General features: G+C 46.6%; 1 long non-coding RNA gene across 1 annotated transcript; it reads right to left on the reverse strand.

Moving 5' to 3' along the window:
• Positions 1-1661: 1661 nt before the first annotated feature.
• Positions 1662-18667, reverse strand: LOC115115797 (uncharacterized). The gene is made up of 5 exons (XR_003861449.2): positions 17256-18667; positions 2602-2645; positions 2407-2517; positions 2096-2177; positions 1662-1757 (listed from the first exon to the last, which is right to left on the reverse strand). It is a non-coding gene; the product is annotated as an uncharacterized LOC115115797 (long non-coding RNA).
• Between the last annotated feature and the right edge of the window lie 1997 nt (positions 18668-20664).

A 20664-nucleotide genomic window follows, 5' to 3' on the forward strand; every position in this document is an offset into this window, starting at 1 on the left:
TAGTGCATCTAAATCTTTTAAGGGGGGTGAGAAGGATTACTTTATCCTAGGTATATCTCACTGGTCACCCCCAAAGCCAATTCCTCCTTTGGTTGTCTTTCCTTCCAGTTCTCTGCTGCCAATGACTGGAACGAACTGCAAAAATCTCTGAAGCTCATATCTCCCTCACTAGTTTCAAGCACCAGCTGTCAGCTGTCACCTGTACATACTCCATCTGTAAACAGCCCATCTATCTACCTACCTCATCCCCATACTGTATTTATTTATCTTGCTCCTTTGCACCCCAGTATCTCTACATCTACCATTCCAGTGTTTAATTGCTATATTGCATTTCCTTTGCCACCATGGCCTATTTATTGCCTTAACTCCCTTATCTCATCTGCACTCGCTGTATATAAACATTTTGTTTTCTTTTGTTCTACTGTATTATTAACTGTGTTTTGTTTATTCCATGTGCAACTGTGTTATTGTATGTGTCAAATTGCTATGCTTTATCTTGGTCAGGTCGCAGTTGCAAATGAGAACTTGTTCTCAACTAGCCTACCTGGTTAAATAAAAGGTGAAATAAAATATCCTACAGTTATAAATAACAACTCCATTCAGAATATTAAGTTGCAGTCTCTTGCAGTGGAGGCTGCTGGGGTGGAGGACGACTCATAATGGCTGGAATGGAGTCAATGGAATGGTATTAAACAAAGACATCAAAGACGTGGTTTCCATGTGGTTGATACCACTCCATTGACTCCATTCCAGCCATTTTTATGAGTCGTCCTCCCCAGCAACCTCCGCTGGTCTCCTGGTCGTTGTAACTTATCCTTCTCCTTTAACTTTTAATTCAATTTTCCATTGATTAGATATCTCCTAACGTTTGCCACACATGGAGGCTCTGTGACTATAGCCTATTGCCATATTGATGACTTATGATTGGCCAACAAGCAGCTACATGCGCCACGCTCCACTCCCGTGCAAGCAAGAGCAGTATAAATTATACAATTTCACTCTACTGTAGTCTCGTCTCTGCAGTCTCGTTCGGATATGTACAGGCCCATCCGCACAGTTAAAATGACAAATACAGAGCCAATCATATCAGATCCAACACAGAACCGTGACATTATTTAGAATTCTTAAGCCGGACCTGCGCGGGTCCCAGATTGGGTCTCGGGGATTAGGGTACCGATTGGATCCATGAAGACCTCTACTCTGGGGGACTGACTGGGCCTCTCCAGAAATATAAAATGGTAAACAACTTTAGGAAAGTGGTCCTCAAACAAAATACAAGATAAAACAAGAATATCCTTCTACTGGAACTTCTGATACACAACAGGTGTATACTATACAACAGGTGTATACTGTACAACAGGTGTATACTGTACAACAGGTGAAAAGGTATAAATAAATCATAAATAAAACATGGACTTACCATGGTGTATCTCAAAGTCATGAATCTCAAGGCCTTTAAAGACCGCAATGCAGGGCTTTTGAATGTAGAGGGAGCCACACAGTTCTGACTCAGTAAGGCAGTCCACCTTTCCCACCTGAGAAAAAGCACCGTCCGTTTTAAACATTAAGTATCCAGACTGAAACATTGACGTGAATCAATAGTGAAATGATAGAGCAATATTCAGTGGAGATTCCAAGCTACACCTTACATGTATGTGGGCCCCCTTCCGGAGAGCCTTGAGGTCCTTATACTCATGAGACGCCATGGTCTTCTGTCCAAAGGAAAAACTGACCAGCCACCGATGGGCCAGTTTACTCTGGAGACACATGTAGAATCGAACACAATAGAATAACTATTCTTCCTAAATATTTCAGCTTCACCACTACAGGCATGTTCCCAACTGAAATCATGTCAGAGAATAGATTATTTCATATCAAAAATCTGCAACTAATTAGTATGTAGTTTTTTTTTTTTTTTTAACTAATTAAAAAAAAACAGGGCACCCCTCAAACATCCAAGCCAGCCTACAAATGTGACAACTGTGGCCGAGTCTGCCTCTCACAGATTGGACTTCACAGCCACAGCACTAAGAACTAACACCCCCCCCCCCCCCATGACAATTTTTACTGTACATTAGATGTATTATTACTGCACCTTAAAAGGTGTCCTTAGTAAGAGCCACCAGGTCAGGCAGAAGCTGCATCAACTCTCCATAGATCTCTCTGGTGTCCAAACTCTGCATAAAGTGTTGTGATGAAAGCAATGTTTGTTGTAAAACTGTGCTTTCACAACAGTTCCGATTCAATCGTAGCATCTCCATATAATTTATGAAAATGTTCTCTTAGCGATGGTGAGGATTCTTCATAAACCCATCCTAGGATTCTCCAGCTCATTTACAAATACATTTCATAGTGTACCTAGTTTTGTTTCTGCACAGTAAAAACAAAAGCATGGGCCTCTCTTACCAGCATGCTGCCCTTGCTCTTCAATGAACTGCCGGGGGGAAGAAGGCTGTTCTGGTGGTCACCTCAAAGCTGTCACTCACAGTCCATCAAGCCCACATTCACTAAACCCTCCTGATCAGGACACGAGAGAAGAGACATAAGTCAAAATAACAAAGTATGTTCACCTGTAAACATACAGGTTCAATGTGGACTTACCAACATTCCTGCTAATTTTTGCCTCTTCTGTGACTCTGGACAGTCTATGAAGAGATATCAAAAAGACAGTATTTCATTTTTTTACAGATATATTTTAATTTTAAAAATGTATTTTACCCCTTTTTCTCCCCAATTTCGTTGCCTTCCAATTGTTACAACTACAACTCCCGTACGGGCTCGGGAGAGACGAAGGTTGAAAGTCATGCGTCCTCCGATACACAACCCAACCAAGCCGCACTGCTTCTTAACACAGCGTGCATCCAACCCGGAAGCCAGCCGCACCAATAAGTCGGAGGAAACACCATGCACCTGGCAACCTTGGTTAGCACGCACTGCGTCCCGCCCGCCACAGGAGTTGCTGGTGCGCGATGAGACAAGGACACCCCTACCTGCCAAACCCTCCCTAACCTGAACAGGCAGTTAACCCACTGTTCCTAGGTAGGCCTTCATTGAAAATAAGAATTTGTTCTTAACTGACATGCCTCGTTAAATAAAGGTAAAATATATATTTTTATATCTATCCAGTCAAAACTCACTTGTTATTTTATGTTTGCTAAAATAATGTGTGTTTTGTACTGTTACTTTTTACATACTGAAACAGTCATTAGTTTTGAGCTATTATTGGGGAAATGTCTACTGTAAATGTCTACTAACTTTTTTTAAATGTTGATGAATGAAATCAGCACTGTTTTTTAATAGTTTGCTGCTACTGTCTAGTGAGGAAGTGGGCACTATGGAATACATTGGAGGAAGGGGGAATTAATGAGAAATCAGAACTTGGACAATGTCAGGTAATAAGTAGGTAAATGTACAGCCTATCAATGGCAAAAGAAACAGTGCAGAGGTAGCCTTAAGATGACATTAGATATTTGCATGTTATGTACTGGACAGACGGCTAGCCAGCTATTCTCAAAACATTGGATTACCAATTTGAGCGGTGAGCTGAGACGAGAACAGAGGAGGCTGGTACCCGAGGCTACTCTGAAAAGGAGATAGCCCGGTCGCAGACGAAGGAAGCGAGTTGTGAGCATATTCTGCCCAGGGGAGCTGTTCTGCCCAAGACGCAGGGTTACGAAAAGAAAGACTGCGTAAGATGCGACCAATAGTCTGATTGGCCCGTTCTGCTTGACCGTTAGACTGGGGGTGAAAGCCGGAAGAGAGACTGACGGAAGCCCCAATCAAACGGCAAAACTCCCTCCAAAATTGAGACGTGAATTGCGGACCCCTGTCCGAAACGACGTCTGACGGAATGCCATGAATTCTGAAAACATTCTCAATGATGATTTGTGCCGTCTCTTTAGCAGAAGGAAGCTTAGCGAGGGGAATAAAATGAGCCGCCTTAGAGAACCTATCGACAACCGTTAGAATAACAGTCTTCCCCGCTGACGAAGGCAGTCCGGTAATAAAGTCTAAGGCGATGTGAGACCAAGGTCGAGAGGGAATGGAAAGCGGTCTGAGACGGCCGGCAGGAGGGGAGTTACCGGACTTAGTCTGCGCGCAGTCCGAACAAGCAGCCACGAAACGACCGTGTCACGCTCCTGAGTGGGCCACCAAAAACGCTGGCGAATAGAAGCAAGCGTACCCCGAACGCCGGGGTGGCCGGCTAACTTGGCAGAGTGAGCCCACTGAAGAACGGCCAGACGAGTAGGAACGGGAACGAAAAGAAGGTTCCTAGGACAAGCGCGCGGCGACGGAGTGTGAGTGAGTGCTTGCTTTACCTGCCTCTCAATTCCCCAGACAGTCAACCCGACAACACGCCCCTCAGGGAGAATCCCCTCGGGGTCGGTGGAGGCTACTGAAGAACTGAAGAGACGGGATAAAGCATCAGGCTTGGTGTTCTTAGAGCCCGGACGATAAGAAATTACGAACTCGAAACGAGCGAAAAACAGCGCCCAACGAGCCTGACGCGCATTAAGTCGTTTGGCAGAACGGATGTACTCAAGGTTCCTATGGTCAGTCCAAACGACAAAAGGAACGGTCGCCCCCTCCAACCACTGTCGCCATTCGCCTAGGGCTAAGCGGATGGCGAGCAGTTCGCGGTTTCCCACATCATAGTTACGTTCCGACGGCGACAGGCGATGAGAAAAATACGCGCAAGGGTGGACCTTGTCGTCAGAACGGGAGTGCTGGGAAAGAATGGCTCCCACGCCCACCTCTGACGCGTCAACCTCGACAATGAACTGTCTAGAGACGTCAGGTGTAACAAGGATAGGTGCTGATGTAAAACGCTTCTTGAGGAGATCAAAAGCTCCCTGGGCAGAAACGGACCACTTAAAGCACGTCTTGACAGAAGTAAGGGCTGTGAGAGGAGCTGCCACCTGACCGAAATTACGGATGAAACGACGATAGAAATTCGCGAAGCCGAGAAAGCGCTGCAGCTCGACGTGTGACTTAGGGACGGGCCAATCGATGACAGCTTGGACCTTAGCGGGATCCATCTTAATGCCTTCAGCGGAAATAACAGAACCGAGAAATGTGACGGAGGAGGCATGAAAAGAGCACTTCTCAGCCTTGACATAAAGACAATTCTCTAAAAGGCGCTGGAGGACACGTCGAACGTGCTGAACATGAATCTGGAGTGACAGTGAAAAAATCAGGATATCGTCAAGGTAAACGAAAACAAAGATGTTCAGCATGTCTCTCAGGACATCATTCACTAATGCCTGAAAGACAGCTGGAGCGTTAGCGAGGCCGAACGGCAGAACCTGGTATTCAAAGTGCCCTAACGGAGTGTTAAACGCCGTTTTCCACTCGTCCCCCTCCCTGATGCGCACGAGATGGTAAGCGTTACGAAGGTCCAACTTAGTTAAAAACCTGTCTCCCTGCAGGATCTCGAAGGCTGAAGACATAAGGGGAAGCGGATAACGATTCTTAACCGTTATGTCATTCAGCCCTCGATAATCCACGCAGGGGCGCAGGGACCCGTCCTTCTTCTTAACAAAAAAGAACCCCGCTCCAGCGGGAGAGGAGGAGGGAACTATGGTACCGGCGTCGAGAGCTACAGACAAATAATCTTCGAGAGCCTTACGTTCGGGAGCCGACAGAGAGTATAGTCTACCCCGGGGGGGAGTGGTTCCCGGAAGGAGATCAATACTACAATCATACGACCGGTGCGGAGGAAGAGAGGTGGCCCTGGACCGACTGAACACCGTGCGCAGATCGTGATATTCCTCCGGCACCCCCGTCAAATCACCAGGCTCCTCCTGTAAAGAAGAGACAGAGGAAACAGGAGGGATAGCAGACATTAAACACTTCACATGACAAGAGACGTTCATAAAACAGCCCTCCGCCCCAGAGTCTATCAAGGCACTGCAGGAAGCTGCCGAACCGATCCAGCGTAGATGGACCGACAAGGTAGTACAGGATCTTGAAGGAGAGACCTGAGTAGTAGCGCTCACCAGTAGCCCTCCGCTTACTGATGAGCTCTGGCCTTTTACTGGACATGAAGTGACAAAATGACCAGCGGAACCGCAATAGAGACAGAGGCGGTTGGAGATTCTCCGTTCCCTCTCCTTAGTCGAGATGCGGATACCCCCCAGCTGCATAGGCTCAGCACCCGAACCAGTGGAGGAAGATGGTAGTGATGCGGAGAGGGGGGCAACGGATAACGCGAGCTCCCTTCCACGAGCTCGGTGATGAAGATCAACCCGTCGTTCTATGCGAATAGCGAGTTCAATCAAGGAATCCACGCTGGGAGGAACCTCCCGGGAGAGAATCTCATCCTTTACCTCCGCGCGGAGACCCTCCAGAAAACGAGCGAGCAAAGCCGGCTCGTTCCAGTCACTGGAGGCAGCAAGAGTGCGAAATTCAATAGAGTAATCTGTTATGGATCGATTACCTTGACATAGGGAAGACAGGACCCTGGAAGCTTCTTCCCCAAAAACAGAACGATCAAAAACCCGTATCATCTCCTCCTTAAAGTCCTGATACTGGTTAGTACACTCAGCCCTCGCCTCCCAGATTGCCGTGCCCCACTCACGAGCCCGTCCAGTAAGGAGAGATATGACGTAGGCGATACGAGCTGTGCCCCTGGAGTAAGTGTTGGGCTGGAGAGAAAACTGGGTGAGGAACGAGCGGCATTCAGTGGGCTCCCCAGAGTAACACGGCGGGTTATTAATTCTGGGCTCCGGAGATTCGGAAGCCCTGGAAGTGGCCGGTGGATCGAGGCGGAGATGGTGAATCTGTTTCGAGAGTTCAGAGGCTTGGGCGGCCAGGGTCTCAACGGCATGTCGAGCAGCAGACAATTCCTGCTCGTGTCTGCCTAGCATCGCTCCCTGGATCTCGACGGCTGAGTGGAGAGGATCCGACGTCGCTGGGTCCATTCTTGGTCAGATTCTTCTGTTATGCAGGTGAGTGAGGACCCAAAAGCGCTTTAACAGAAACAGAGTCTTTTAATGTCAAAACACAGGGAAGACATAGATCCTCTTCAGATGTATCGATTGACAACATAGACAACCCGCAGAGAGGGCGACAAATAAATCATAAAGTCCTCTGATCTTAACAGGAGAGTCCCCTTCTAGCAGCAGAGGAGAATAGCAGGGTTAGCGGCGACAGACTGCTGGTCTCTCTGGGTAGGCGCGGGTTGTAGAGGACAGAGGTACCTGATCACACGTAGCATCTGATGAAGAGGCAGATTACGACAGGACAGGACAAGGGTGAAGCAAACGAGAATCTGACAAAGACAGAAGCAGAAACAGAGAGAGAAATAGAGACCTAATCAGAGGGAAAAAGGGAACAGGTGGGAGAGGGTAAACGAGGTAGTTAAAGGAGATGAGGAACAGCTGGGGGAAGGAAAGGAAGAGAAGGTAACCTAATACGACCAGCAGGGGGAAACGAAGTGAAGAGAAAGAACAGGAACAAGACATAACATGACAATACATGACACATATACAGTGCCTTGCGAAAGTATTCGGCCCCCTTGAACTTTGCGACCTTTTGCCACATTTCAGGCTTCAAACATAAAGATATAAAACTGTATTTTTTTGTGAAGAATCAACAACAAGTGGGACACAATCATGAAGTGGAACGACATTTATTGGATATTTCAAACTTTTTTAACAAATCAAAAACTGAAAAATTGGGCGTGCAAAATTATTCAGCCCCCTTAAGTTAATACTTTGTTGCGCCACCTTTTGCTGCGATTACAGCTGTAAGTCGCTTGGGGTATGTCTCTATCAGTTTTGCACATCGAGAGAATGAAATTTTTTCCCATTCCTCCTTGCAAAACAGCTCGAGCTCAGTGAGGTTGGATGGAGAGCATTTGTGAACAGCAGTTTTCAGTTCTTTCCACAGATTCTCGATTGGATTCAGGTCTGGACTTTGACTTGGCCATTCTAACACCTGGATATATTTATTTTTTAACCATTCCATTGTAGATTTTGCTTTATGTTTTGGATCATTGTCTTGTTGGAAGACAAATCTCCGTCCCAGTCTCAGGTCTTTTGCAGACTCCATCAGGTTTTCTTCCAGAATGGTCCTGTATTTGGCTCCATCCATCTTCCCATCAATTTTAACCATCTTCCCTGTCCCTGCTGAAGAAAAGCAGGCCCAAACCATGATGCTGCCACCACCATGTTTGACAGTGGAGATGGTGTGTTCAGGGTGATGAGCTGTGTTGCTTTTACGCCAAACATAACATTTTGCATTGTTGCCAAAAAGTTCAATTTTGGTTTCATCTGACCAGAGCACCTTCTTCCACATGTTTGGTGTGTCTCCCAGGTGGCTTGTGGCAAACTTTAAACGATACTTTTTATGGATATCTTTAAGAAATGGCTTTCTTCTTGCCACTCTTCCATAAAGGCCAGATTTGTGCAATATACGACTGATTGTTGTCCTATGGACAGAGTCTCCCACCTCAGCTGTAGATCTCTGCAGTTCAATCCAGAGTGATCATGGGCCTCTTTGCTGCATCTCTGATCAGTCTTCTCCTTGTATGAGCTGAAAGTTTAGAGGGACGGCCAGGTCTTGGTAGATTTGCAGTGGTCTGATACTCCTTCCATTTCAATATTATCGCTTGCACAGTGCTCCCTGGGATGTTTAAAGCTTGGGAAATCTTTTTGTATCCAAATCCGGCTTTAAACTTCTTCACAACAGTATCTCGGACCTGCCTGGTGTGTTCCTTGTTCTTCATGATGCTCTCTGCGCTTTTAACGGACCTCTGAGACTATCACAGTGCAGGTGCATTTATACGGAGACTTGATTACACACAGGTGGATTGTATTTATCATCATTAGTCATTTAGGTCAACATTGGATCATTCAGAGATCCTCACTGAACCTCTGGAGAGGGTTTGCATCTTTATGTTTGAAGCCTGAAATGTGGCAAAAGGTTGCAAAGTTCAATGGGGCCGAATACTTTCGCAAGGCACTGTAGGCCTACTACAGCTCTGATTGTTTATGTCACACCAGTCTGAGTAGAGTACGTGCTAAATAGTGCATGTCAATGCAATAGAATCCTACTCGGAAGCGATCTGCCTACAACAAAATCTCTTTCATAGTTTGTTTTGTTTCAGTATGCTGAAAGTGGATAATATTGTGTTGATTCAATCACAATTGCCCCATAGTAAAGGGAAATGTTTATAGTGTTAAAATGGAAAACTCTAGAACTGTGGTCACCAACATTTTCTGAGTCAAGATCACTTTGATTCAAAATGCAAGCCGAGATCTACCACTCAGATTTAGCACGTTTTTTTAACATGACTTAAAAAACCTAAGCCTATGCAACATTAACCAATTTAAAACAGTACTGAAAAGGAAAGTGGGATACCTAGTCAGTTGTACAACTGAATGCCTTCGACTGAAATGTGTCTTCCGTTATTCCAGGTCGCAATTGTCAATGAGAACTTGTTCTCAATTTGACTACCTGGTTAAATAAAGGTGAAATAAAAAATACATACAAATTTAACCCAACCCCTCTAAATCAGAGAGGTGCGGGGGGCTACCTTAATCGTCATCCACATCTTCGGCGCCCGGGGAAAAGTGGGCAGAACGACAGATTTGACCTTGTCAGCTCGGGGATTCGATACAGCAACTTTTCGGTTACTGGCCACACTTTTATATAATTAGCTTTTTATTTTACTGGGCTGATGGTGCCTGCATCTGATGGTCAGTCTCAGCGATGGGAGAGAGCAGCAGACTGAGGGTCAGTCTCAGCGATGGGAGAGAGCAGCAGACTGAGGGTTTGCTTCTCAACATCCCTCCGCTCTCCCTTTACTCCACTGCCCTTACAAAAAAGATTGCAGTTTTGAAACTGCAGTAAAAGTGCATTAACTGCAGTCGACTGTGGTATTTTGGACCCAGTAGTTGAACTGCAGTTATACTGCACTCTAACTGCAGTTACACTGTACAGTTTCTGCAGTAAAAAAATCTGTTATTTTGGATGTTATACTGCATTTCTGACTGCAATATGTTTTCGTAAGGGTGACACTGGCGGAACTCGAGTCGGACAGCATTATTTCTGCCTCATGCACAAATTCATGTTGTTACTCCTATGAACAGAGAAAGTTAAATATTTCTCGATATTAAAAACGACCCAAGACGCTAATAATAACAATAACGCAAGCCTGTAGATACACTTTCCTACTCATTCATTACTGCTGCAGTGCTGGTTGTAGCTCTGAGTGGAAGTAGGAAGAACCCACATTTTATGATTTATAAAAGTGTTGAATAGAAAGTGTTGACAGTGCTGATTAAGAATTTAAACATGAGCTCATACATAAAAACAGCATCTCTTTGCTGTATTTGTTGACAGTCTCTCTCTAGTCATGGTTTTGAAATTTCACAGTATCAATTTTGCTGTAGCTTTCTTTTAAGTTACTGCTGACACGGTCATCTGAGCCATTCGATTGGCCAGCGGTAACCGTATAGTGCACTTACTTTGCTCTCTGGACCCGCTGGGAAGGTAGAGTTTGTACCTTCAGACACATACAATGGTTCAAAATGGCAACAATTCGCCTACCCGATGCGCAGCAGCTGAATTGGGTACACCTACCGACAACAGCCCGAGAGGATTAAAAAAATAAGAGCACAAGGCTTTATGGTTGGGTTTTTTACAGAAATGTTTGTCAATCGACTAGGAATGCCTTGGATATCGACCAGTCAATCGTAATCAACCGATTGGTGACCACTGCTCTAGAAAGTTGAGTGAAGTGCAATCTTGTGCTTCTCTCTGTGGGCTGATATTTCTGTGCAGCAGTCATGGGGAGCTGCTTGGCAGTCTCCAGTCTACTGCAGGCACACGCACATTTTATTTATTTTATCTTTATTTTACTAGGCAAGTCAGTTAAGAACAAATTATTATTTTCAATGACGGCCTAGGAACAGTGGGTTAACTGCCTGTTCAGGGGCAGAACGACAGATTTTGTACCTTGTCAGCTCAGGGATTTGAATTTGCAACCTTTCGGTTACTAGTCCAATGCTCTAACCACTAGGCTACCCTGCCGCCCCCTGCATTGCTTAATGCAGCGTCGTGCAGCCTATGGCCATTTCTGCTTCAAGGAGGCTATAGGCCTAATGCCGGGAGACGCTTGTGGATTTGACAGCAGTTGCACCTCGGATACTGCCAAAACAACTGCTATGTGGGTGTCCACTAGCGGAGATCTGATAGAATCTAGCCCTAACATGTATAACAATGTCTAAAATGACGCCAACAGAGAGAGCTGCCTCGCTTCTAGTCCCTAGGAAACTTTGCAGTATTTAGTTTTTTTGAATGTATTATTTCTTACATTGTTAGCCCAGAAAATCTTATTGGTATTTACATACATCCGGGAATAACTATTGGATGTCAGAGTGGCGTTAACTTACCAGCACTACGACCAGGAATACAACTTTCCCGAAGCAGATCTTTTGTCTGCACCACCCAGGGCATTTGAACTGATTCCAGAGGCTGACCCAAAACAACGCCACCGGAGAAGAGAGAGTCGGAGCGGTCTTCTAGTCAGACTTAGGAGGCGCACACACCACCCACCGCTTCAGAGTATATTATTCGCTAATGTCCAGTCCCTAGATAACAAACTGGATGAGATCAGGTTGCTTTCCAGAGAAACATCAGGGATTGTAACATACTCTGATTCATGGAAACATGGCTCTATCGGGATATACTGTCGGAGTCGGTACAGCCACCTGGATTCTCAGTGCATCGCGCCGACAGGAATAAACATCTCTCCGGGAAGAAGGGGATGTATGTTTCATGATTAACGACTCATGGTGTAATCGTAACAACATACAGGAACTCAAGTCATTTTGTTCACCTGGCCTAGAATTCTTCACAATCAAATGCTGACCGTATTATCTCCCAAGATAATTCTCTTTGGTTATTGTCACAGCCGTGTATATCCCCCTCAAGCCGATACCACGATGGCGCTCAAGGAACATCACTGGACTTTATGCAAACTGGAAACCATACATCCAGACGCTGCATTTATTGTAGCTGGGGATTTTAACAAAACCAATGTGAGTAAAAGGACACCTAAATTCTATCAGCATATTGACTGTAGCATTCGCGCTGGAAAAACACTGGACCATTGTTGGACCATTGAGCGAAAACCTGCAGACACTCGATCCTCCGTGGAATGATTTTGACACGTGTTCTAATGCGAGTGGGGTGGGTGTGGCTTCGTGCTAATGATCGCAAGAGCAGCTGCTCACCGATTTGAAGGATCCAACTCAGTTTCACCTCCGACACCGCCAAAACATCCACTATGCAGGTGTCTGCTATCGCCGGTTAATACTTGATCTGATTCAATCTAGGCGTAAATCTCAACACATAGCCATCGCTTTTACATTGATTGCCTTTTACATTGATTGCCTTTGGGTTTTACTGGTTCGCTGCACGGACAGCGCAGCGGTAATCAGTCTGGTATTTCATAGGCGTCCATTACTGGGCCTTAGAGAATTACAACTATCTGGACTCTCGAAGAGGACGTTGTTTCAACAGACTCGTATAGAGTTAGACGATAACAGACAGCAGGATTCTTGGCGAATAGGGTGTTGAACGTTTTCCTGACTTTAATAGATCAGGTAAGATCTTATCCAGGATCATTCTGAAGTTAGGTTAGCCTACATCAGACATTTTATTGTCACAAATTAAATCTAGTTTTGATTGCTCTGGTATAGCTGTTCTTTATCTGAACGCTGTAACAAAGAAAGTAACTGTAGTGTAGGCTAGCTACAGATTTACTGTCACTTTTTCGAAGAAGAAATTATGAAGAAAAAATAGCTTCAACGATGGATCGGGTAAGTTTTATTTTACATTATGCCTACTGTATACATATGAGATGGAGCGAGCGGTCGCATCCGCGCTTCGGTCTGCTTCGGTCTGCAGGTTGTATAACTTTTCATTACATTTCATTACATTGCATTATAGTACAACGGTTTGATTTGTCTAATCTTAGCAATTTCTTCTTAGCTAGCTACATAGCCGTCTTTGTATCAAAGATAATTGCGTAATTATCGTATTTCGTCGTCCTCCTATCTGCCCAGCAGCTAGCCAGCTAGCAAACGTTCACCGTCTACCGTAGCACTGTAGTAACTATCACACTCAACTGAACGACTTGATTAGTGTAGTGTTAGCTAGCTACATAGTTGTCTTTGCTGTATTCGTATCCAAGATAATTGTGTAGTTTAGAGTGTGTAGTCTTAGAGTGATTATCTTAATTTACCGAGGTTAGCTAGCCAGCTATTTGTCGTCCTTAACGTAGGAGTCACTCCTAGCTAGCCAACAGCTAGCCAACGTCTACTGAATAGAACTTTCGCATTCGTCGCATTCCGCTCGCTCCACAGGTAGTATCACATTTTCATTTCATTTCATTACAGTCCCAACGGTGTGATTTGTTTGATCGTAGCTAGCTACATAGCTAGCTACATAGCCGTCTTTGTTTCAAAGATAATTGTGTAGTCTAGAGCGATTTTCTAGGTTAGCTAGCCAGCTATTGTCGTTCTTTTAACGCAACGTAACGTAATCAACACTGCTAGCTAGCCAGCTAGCCCCGAATAGCAGCATTGTAGAAACTTTACACTCAACGGAACGACTTGATTAGTGTAGTGTCAACAACGCAGCCACTGCCAGCTAGCTTACAAAGTCAACAACGCAGCCACTGCCAGCTAGCCTACCTCAGCAGTACTGTATCATTTTAATCATTTTAGTCAATTAGATTCTTGCTACGTAAGCTTAACTTTCTGAACATTCGAGACGTGTAGTCCACTTGTCATTCCAATCTCCTTTGCATTAGCGTAGCCTCTTCTCTAGCCTGTCAACTATGTGTCTGTCTATCCCTGTTCTCTCCTCTCTGCACAGACCATACAAACGCTCCACACCGCGTGGCCGCGGCCACCCTAATCTGGTGGTCCCAGCGCGCACGACCCACGTGGAGTTCCAGGTCTCCGGTAGCCTCTGGAACTGCCGATCTGCGGCCAACAAGGCAGAGTTCATCTCAGCCTATGCCTCCCTCCAGTCCCTCGACTTCTTGGCACTGACGGAAACATGGATCACCACAGACAACACCGCTACTCCTACTGCTCTCTCTTCGTCCGCCCACGTGTTCTCGCACACCCCGAGAGCTTCTGGTCAGCGGGGTGGTGGCACCGGGATCCTCATCTCTCCCAAGTGGTCATTCTCTCTTTCTCCCCTTACCCATCTGTCTATCGCCTCCTTTGAATTCCATGCTGTCACAGTTACCAGCCCTTTCAAGCTTAACATCCTTATCATTTATCGCCCTCCAGGTTCCCTCGGAGAGTTCATCAATGAGCTTGATGCCTTGATAAGCTCCTTTCCTGAGGACGGCTCACCTCTCACAGTTCTGGGCGACTTTAACCTCCCCACGTCTACCTTTGACTCATTCCTCTCTGCCTCCTTCTTTCCACTCCTCTCCTCTTTTGACCTCACCCTCTCACCTTCCCACCCTACTCACAAGGCAGGCAATACGCTCGACCTCATCTTTACTAGATGCTGTTCTTCCACTAACCTCATTGCAACTCCCCTCCAAGTCTCCGACCACTACCTTGTATCCTTTTCCCTCTCGCTCTCATCCAACACTTCCCACACTGCCCCTACTCGGATGGTATCGCGCCGTCCCAACCTTCGCTCTCTCTCCCCCGCTACTCTCTCCTCTTCCATCCTATCATCTCTTCCCTCTGCTCAAACCTTCTCCAACCTATCTCCTGATTCTGCCTCCTCAACCCTCCTCTCCTCCCTTTCTGCATCCTTTGACTCTCTATGTCCCCTATCCTCCAGGCCGGCTCGGTCCTCCCTCCCGCTCCGTGGCTCGACGACTCATTGCGAGCTCACAGAACAGGGCTCCGGGCAGCCGAGCGGAAATGGAGGAAAACTCGCCTCCCTGCGGACCTGGCATCCTTTCACTCCCTCCTCTCTACATTTTCCTCCTCTGTCTCTGCTGCTAAAGCCACTTTCTAACACTCTAAATTCCAAGCATCTGCCTCTAACCCTAGGAAGCTCTTTGCCACCTTCTCCTCCCTCCTGAATCCTCCTCCCCCTCCCCCCTCCTCCCTCTCTGCAGATGACTTCGTCAACCATTTTGAAAAGAAGGTCGACGACATCCGATCCTCGTTTGCTAAGTCAAACGACACCGCTGGTTCTGCTCACACTGCCCTACCCTGTGCTCTGACCTCTTTCTCCCCTCTCTCTCCAGATGACATCTCGCGTCTTGTGACGGCCGGCCGCCCAACAACCTGCCCGCTTGACCCTATCCCCTCCTCTCTTCTCCAGACCATTTCCGGTGACCTTCTCCCTTACCTCACCTCGCTCATCAACTCATCCCTGACCGCTGGCTACGTCCCTCCCGTCTTCAAGAGAGCGAGAGTTGCACCCCTTCTGAAAAAACCTACACTCGATCCCTCCGATGTCAACAACTACAGACCAGTATCCCTTCTTTCTTTTCTCTCCAAAACTCTTGAACGTGCCGTCCTTGGCCAGCTCTCCCGCTATCTCTCTCAGAATGACCTTCTTGATCCAAATCAGTCAGGTTTCAAGACTAGTCATTCAACTGAGACTGCTCTTCTCTGTATCACGGAGGCACTCCGCACTGCCAAAGCTAACTCTCTCTCCTCTGCTCTCATCCTTCTAGACCTATCGGCTGCCTTCGATACTGTGAACCATCAGATCCTCCTCTCCACCCTCTCCGAGTTGGGCATCTCCGGCGCGGCCCATGCTTGGATTGCGTCCTACCTGACAGGTCGCTCCTACCAGGTGGCGTGGCGAGAATCTGTCTCCTCACCACGCGCTCTCACCACTGGTGTCCCCAGGGCTCTGTTCTAGGCCCTCTCCTATTCTCGCTATACACCAAGTCACTTGGCTCTGTCATAACCTCACATGGTCTCTCCTATCATTGCTATGCAGACGACACACAATTAATCTTCTCCTTTCCCCCCTCTGATGACCAGGTGGCGAATCGCACCTCTGCATGTCTGGCAGACATATCAGTGTGGATGACGGATCACCACCTCAAGCTGAACCTCGGCAAGACGGAGCTGCTCTTCCTCCCGGGAAGGACTGCCCGTTCCATGATCTCGCCATCACGGTTGACAACTCCATCGTGTCCTCCTCCCAGAGCGCTAAGAACCTTGGCGTGATCCTGGACAACACCCTGTCGTTCTCAACTAACATCAAGGCGGTGGCCCGTTCCTGTAGGTTCATGCTCTACAACATCCGCAGAGTACGACCCTGCCTCACACAGGAAGCGGCGCAGGTCCTAATCCAGGCACTTGTCATCTCCCGTCTGGATTACTGCAACTCGCTGTTGGCTGGGCTCCTGCCTGTGCCATTAAACCCCTACAACTCATCCAGAACGCCGCAGCCCGTCTGGTGTTCAACCTTCCCAAGTTCTCTCACGTCACCCCGCTCCTCCGCTCTCTCCACTGGCTTCCAGTTGAAGCTCGCATCCCCTACAAGACCATGGTGCTTGCCTACGGAGCTGTGAGGGGAACGGCACCTCAGTACCTCCAGGCTCTGATCAGGCCCTACACCCAAACAAGGGCACTGCGTTCATCCACCTCTGGCCTGCTCGCCTCCCTACCACTGAGGAAGTACAGTTCCCGCTCAGCCTAGTCAAAACTGTTCGCTGCTCTGGCCCCCCAATGGTGGAACAAACTCCCTCACGACGCCAGGACAGCGGAGTCAATCACCACCTTCCGGAGACACCTGAAACCCCACCTCTTTAAGGAATACCTAGGATAGGATAAAGTAATCCTTCTCACCCCCCTTAAAAGACTTAGATGCACTATTGTAAAGTGGCTGTTCCACTGGATGTCATAAGGTGAAAGCACCAATTTGTAAGTCGCTCTGGATAAGAGCGTCTGCTAAATGACTTAAATGTAAATGTTAAATGTTGATAACATCAGTACTGCATATGAGGGAGGGGGATCTAAATAGGGAGGAGCAGTTAGACAGTCTACGTTAGCCATCAAGCTAACGAAGTTAGTCCCAGATGAGTTTTCCAATGGAGCCCTCTTTGTCTGGAGAAGTAAATGAACGGTTCCAGCACTGTAGGAGCTGTATCTACTAAGCTTTGTTTCTGGACAAACTGGATCACTCAGAGTTCCAATGCAGCAATTGTTTCCTTGAGAGGATTATAGGCTTGAAGTGGCTTCCTTGATCACGCAGGTCGCCAGCCTACATAAGAAACTGCAGAGTGGAATGTTTACCTTTTTTACGGAGGTGGCTAGACGGGTTGGATGCATGTCCATCTTGTTGTTTGTCTTTATCTGACTGGCCAGTGTTGCCCGGAGTTCATGCGCCAGGGGAGCCATCTCCTGCCTCTCCTCCCCCATCTAATAGCAGAGTCGAAGAAAAACAGCAAGAGGAGCATGGCAATCAACGATGGTAGCATGTCACGAGCCGTGGAAGTCAAAGACAGCAGCTTCCTGCAAAGCAGTCTACACCCCCAACAAGAGGCCCGGAGCGGATACAAACAACATATATTTTCGCCGCACTGGAGCCTGATCTTCCTGCACCTTCGTCGATGGGGGTGCCTGTGTCTGCGGCCACTGGGCCTACTCCTACTACTTCCCCTACAATTTAGAAGTCGACATCGGCAACCTTCCATCTGATGGAGACCTGCATCATTCCTATGACATGTGGGAGTGAGCAGATTTCCTGGTCCTTCTCATCAGCCGGGATTTTGGGCAGCTCCATGGTAAGAAATGTGACTGTTCCTGGTGCAAAACCAATGCCCTATCTCAGAGCACAAGAAAATTACATTACTAAGCTGCTCCTGAATGTATTACGCTAGGACATTGACATTGATTCTATCGATTCTATCACTCTGAACAGTTGAAACTGGATTTTTATAAGAGCTGATTGACTCTGCTAGACACTAATAAAATGCACATCATATCTGGCCCTGTGCCCTCTCTGAATTGTGGTATTGAACGCTTTAGCAGGATTCTTTCTCTTCACAACTGGCTACGTGATTATTGCAGCTCAATGGCTGTAACTTTTGTTGACAATTTCGATACCTTTTGGAAACAAAACACGTTTTATAAGGAGGATGGGATCCACCCAAATCATTTGGGTTCCTGGATCCTTTCACAGCATTATAAGGCTTCATTGAGACAATGACTTATCAATGATCCCCTAAGAATAGTAAAGCCCCCTTTACTGGCTCAAATAGCCAACCAATCATCCTGTTAGCAACCCTTAGTAAAGTTTTGGAAAAAACTTACAATGCTATTGGCATTCCCCAGGGCAGCTGTCTAGGCCCCTTTCATTTTTTAAATATTTACTAACGACATGCCACTGGCTTTGAGTAAAGTCAGTGTGTCGATGTATGCAGATGACTCAACGCTATACATGTCAGCTACTTAAGCAACTGAAATGACTGCAACACTTAACAAAGAGCTGAAGTTAGTTTCAGAATGGGTGGCAAGGAATAAGTTTGTCCTAAATATTTCAAAAACTAAAAGCATTGTTTTGGGACAAATCATTCACTAAACACTAAACCTCAACTAAATATTGTAATAAATCATGTGGAAATTGAGAAAGCTGTCATGGTCAAAACATATTGATACAACAAATAAAATAAAATTTTGTTTGTCACATGCGCCGAATACAACAGTCAAATGCTTACTTACAAGCCCTTAACCAACAATGCAGTTTTAAGAAAATACCCCCAAAAAAGTAAGAGACAAGAATAACAAATAATTAAAGAGCAGCAGTAAATAACAATAGCGGGGCTATATACAGGGGGTACCGGTACAGAGTCAATATGCGGGGGCACCTGTGTCGAGATAGTTGAGGTAATATGTACATGTAGGTAGTGATTAAAGTGACTATGCATAGATAATAACAGAGAGTTGCAGCAGCGTAGAAGAGGGTGGGGTGGGGGGCAATGCAAATAGTCCGGGTTGCCATTTGATTAGCTGTTCAGGAGTCTTATGGCTTGGGGGTAGAAGCTGTTTAGAAGCCTCTTGGACTTAGACTTGGCGCTCCGGTACTACTTGCCGTGCAGTAGCAGAGAGAACAGTATGACTGGGTGGCTGGAGTCTTTGACAATTTTTAGGGCCTACCTCTGACACCGCCTGGTATAGAGGTCCTGGATGGCAGGAAGCTTGGCCCCAGTGATGTACTGGGCCACATGCACTACCCTCTGTACTGCCTTGTGGTCGAAGGCCGAGCAGTTGCCATACCAGGCAGTGATGCAACCAGTCAGGATGCTCTTGATGGTGCAGCTGTAAAACCTTTTAAGGATCTGAGGACCCATGCCAAATCTTTTCAGTCTCCTGAGGGGGAATAGGTTTTGTCGTGCCCTCTTCAAGACTGTCTTGGTGTGCTTGGACCATGTTAGTTTGTTGGTGATGTGGACGCCAAGGAACTTGACGCTCTCAACTTGCTCCACTACAGGCCCGTCGATGAGAATGGAGGCATGCTATGTCCTCCTTTTCCTGTAGTCCACAATCATCTCCTTTGTCTTGATCACGTTGAGGGATAGGTTGTTATTCTGGCACCACACTGCCAGGTCTCTGACCTCCTCCCAATAGGCTGTCTCATTGTTGTCGGTGATCAGAGACCTACCACTGTTGTGTCATCAGCAAACTTAATGATGGTGTTGGAGTCATGCCTGGCCATGCAGTCATGAGTGAACAGGGAGTACAGGCGGGGACTGAGCACGCACCCCTCAGGGGGCCCATGTTGAGGATCAGCCTGGCAGATGTGTTGTTACCTACCCTTGCCACTTTGAGGATAAGGAAGTCCAGGATCTAGTTGCAGAGGGAGGTGTTTTGTCCTAGGGTCCTTAGCTTAGTGCACTATGGTGTTGAACGCTGAGCTGTAGTCAATGAATAGAATTCTCACATAGGTGTTCCTTTTGTCCAGGTGGGAAAGGGCAGTGTGGAGTGCAATAGAGATGGCATCATTGTCACGTTCGTCGTAATGAGTAGACCAAGGCGCAGCATGCGTAGAGTTCCACATAATATTAATAAAGCGAAACTCACTGAACAAAACAACAAACAACCAATCAAACGAAACCTGAAGCTACTGTTGTGCACTCAGGCAACTAAATGTAGACAAGATCCCACGGATAACAATGGGGAAATAGCTACGTAAATATGATCCCCAATCAGAGACAACAATAAACAGCTGCCTCTGATTGGGAACCATATCAGCCCACCATAGACATACATTTCACCTAGATGACCCACCCAAGTCACTATCACGCCCCAACCAACAAAGAGAATAAACAGCTTACTATGGTCAGGGCGTGACAGTCATCTGTGGATCTGTTGGTGCGGTATTCAAATTGGAGTGGGTTTCTGGGATAATGGTGTTTATGTGAGCCATGACCAGCCATGGCTACAGACATGAGTGCTACGGGTCGGTAGTCATTTAGGCAGGTTACCTTAAAGTTCTTGTGCACAGGGACTATGGTGGTCTGCTTGAAACATGTTGGTATTACAGACTCAAACAGGGAGAGATGGAAAATGTCAGTGAAGACACTTTGCCAGTTGGTCAGCGCATGCTCGGAGTACACGTCCTGGTAATCCGTCTGGCCCTGCGGCCTTGTGAATGTTGACCTGTTTAACTTCTTAAGGTATAGGGGGCAGCATTTTCACTTTT

The sequence above is a fragment of the Oncorhynchus nerka genome, linkage group LG3 (genome assembly GCF_034236695.1).
Source record: "Oncorhynchus nerka isolate Pitt River linkage group LG3, Oner_Uvic_2.0, whole genome shotgun sequence".
NCBI classification, from domain to species: Eukaryota; Metazoa; Chordata; class Actinopteri; order Salmoniformes; family Salmonidae; genus Oncorhynchus; species Oncorhynchus nerka.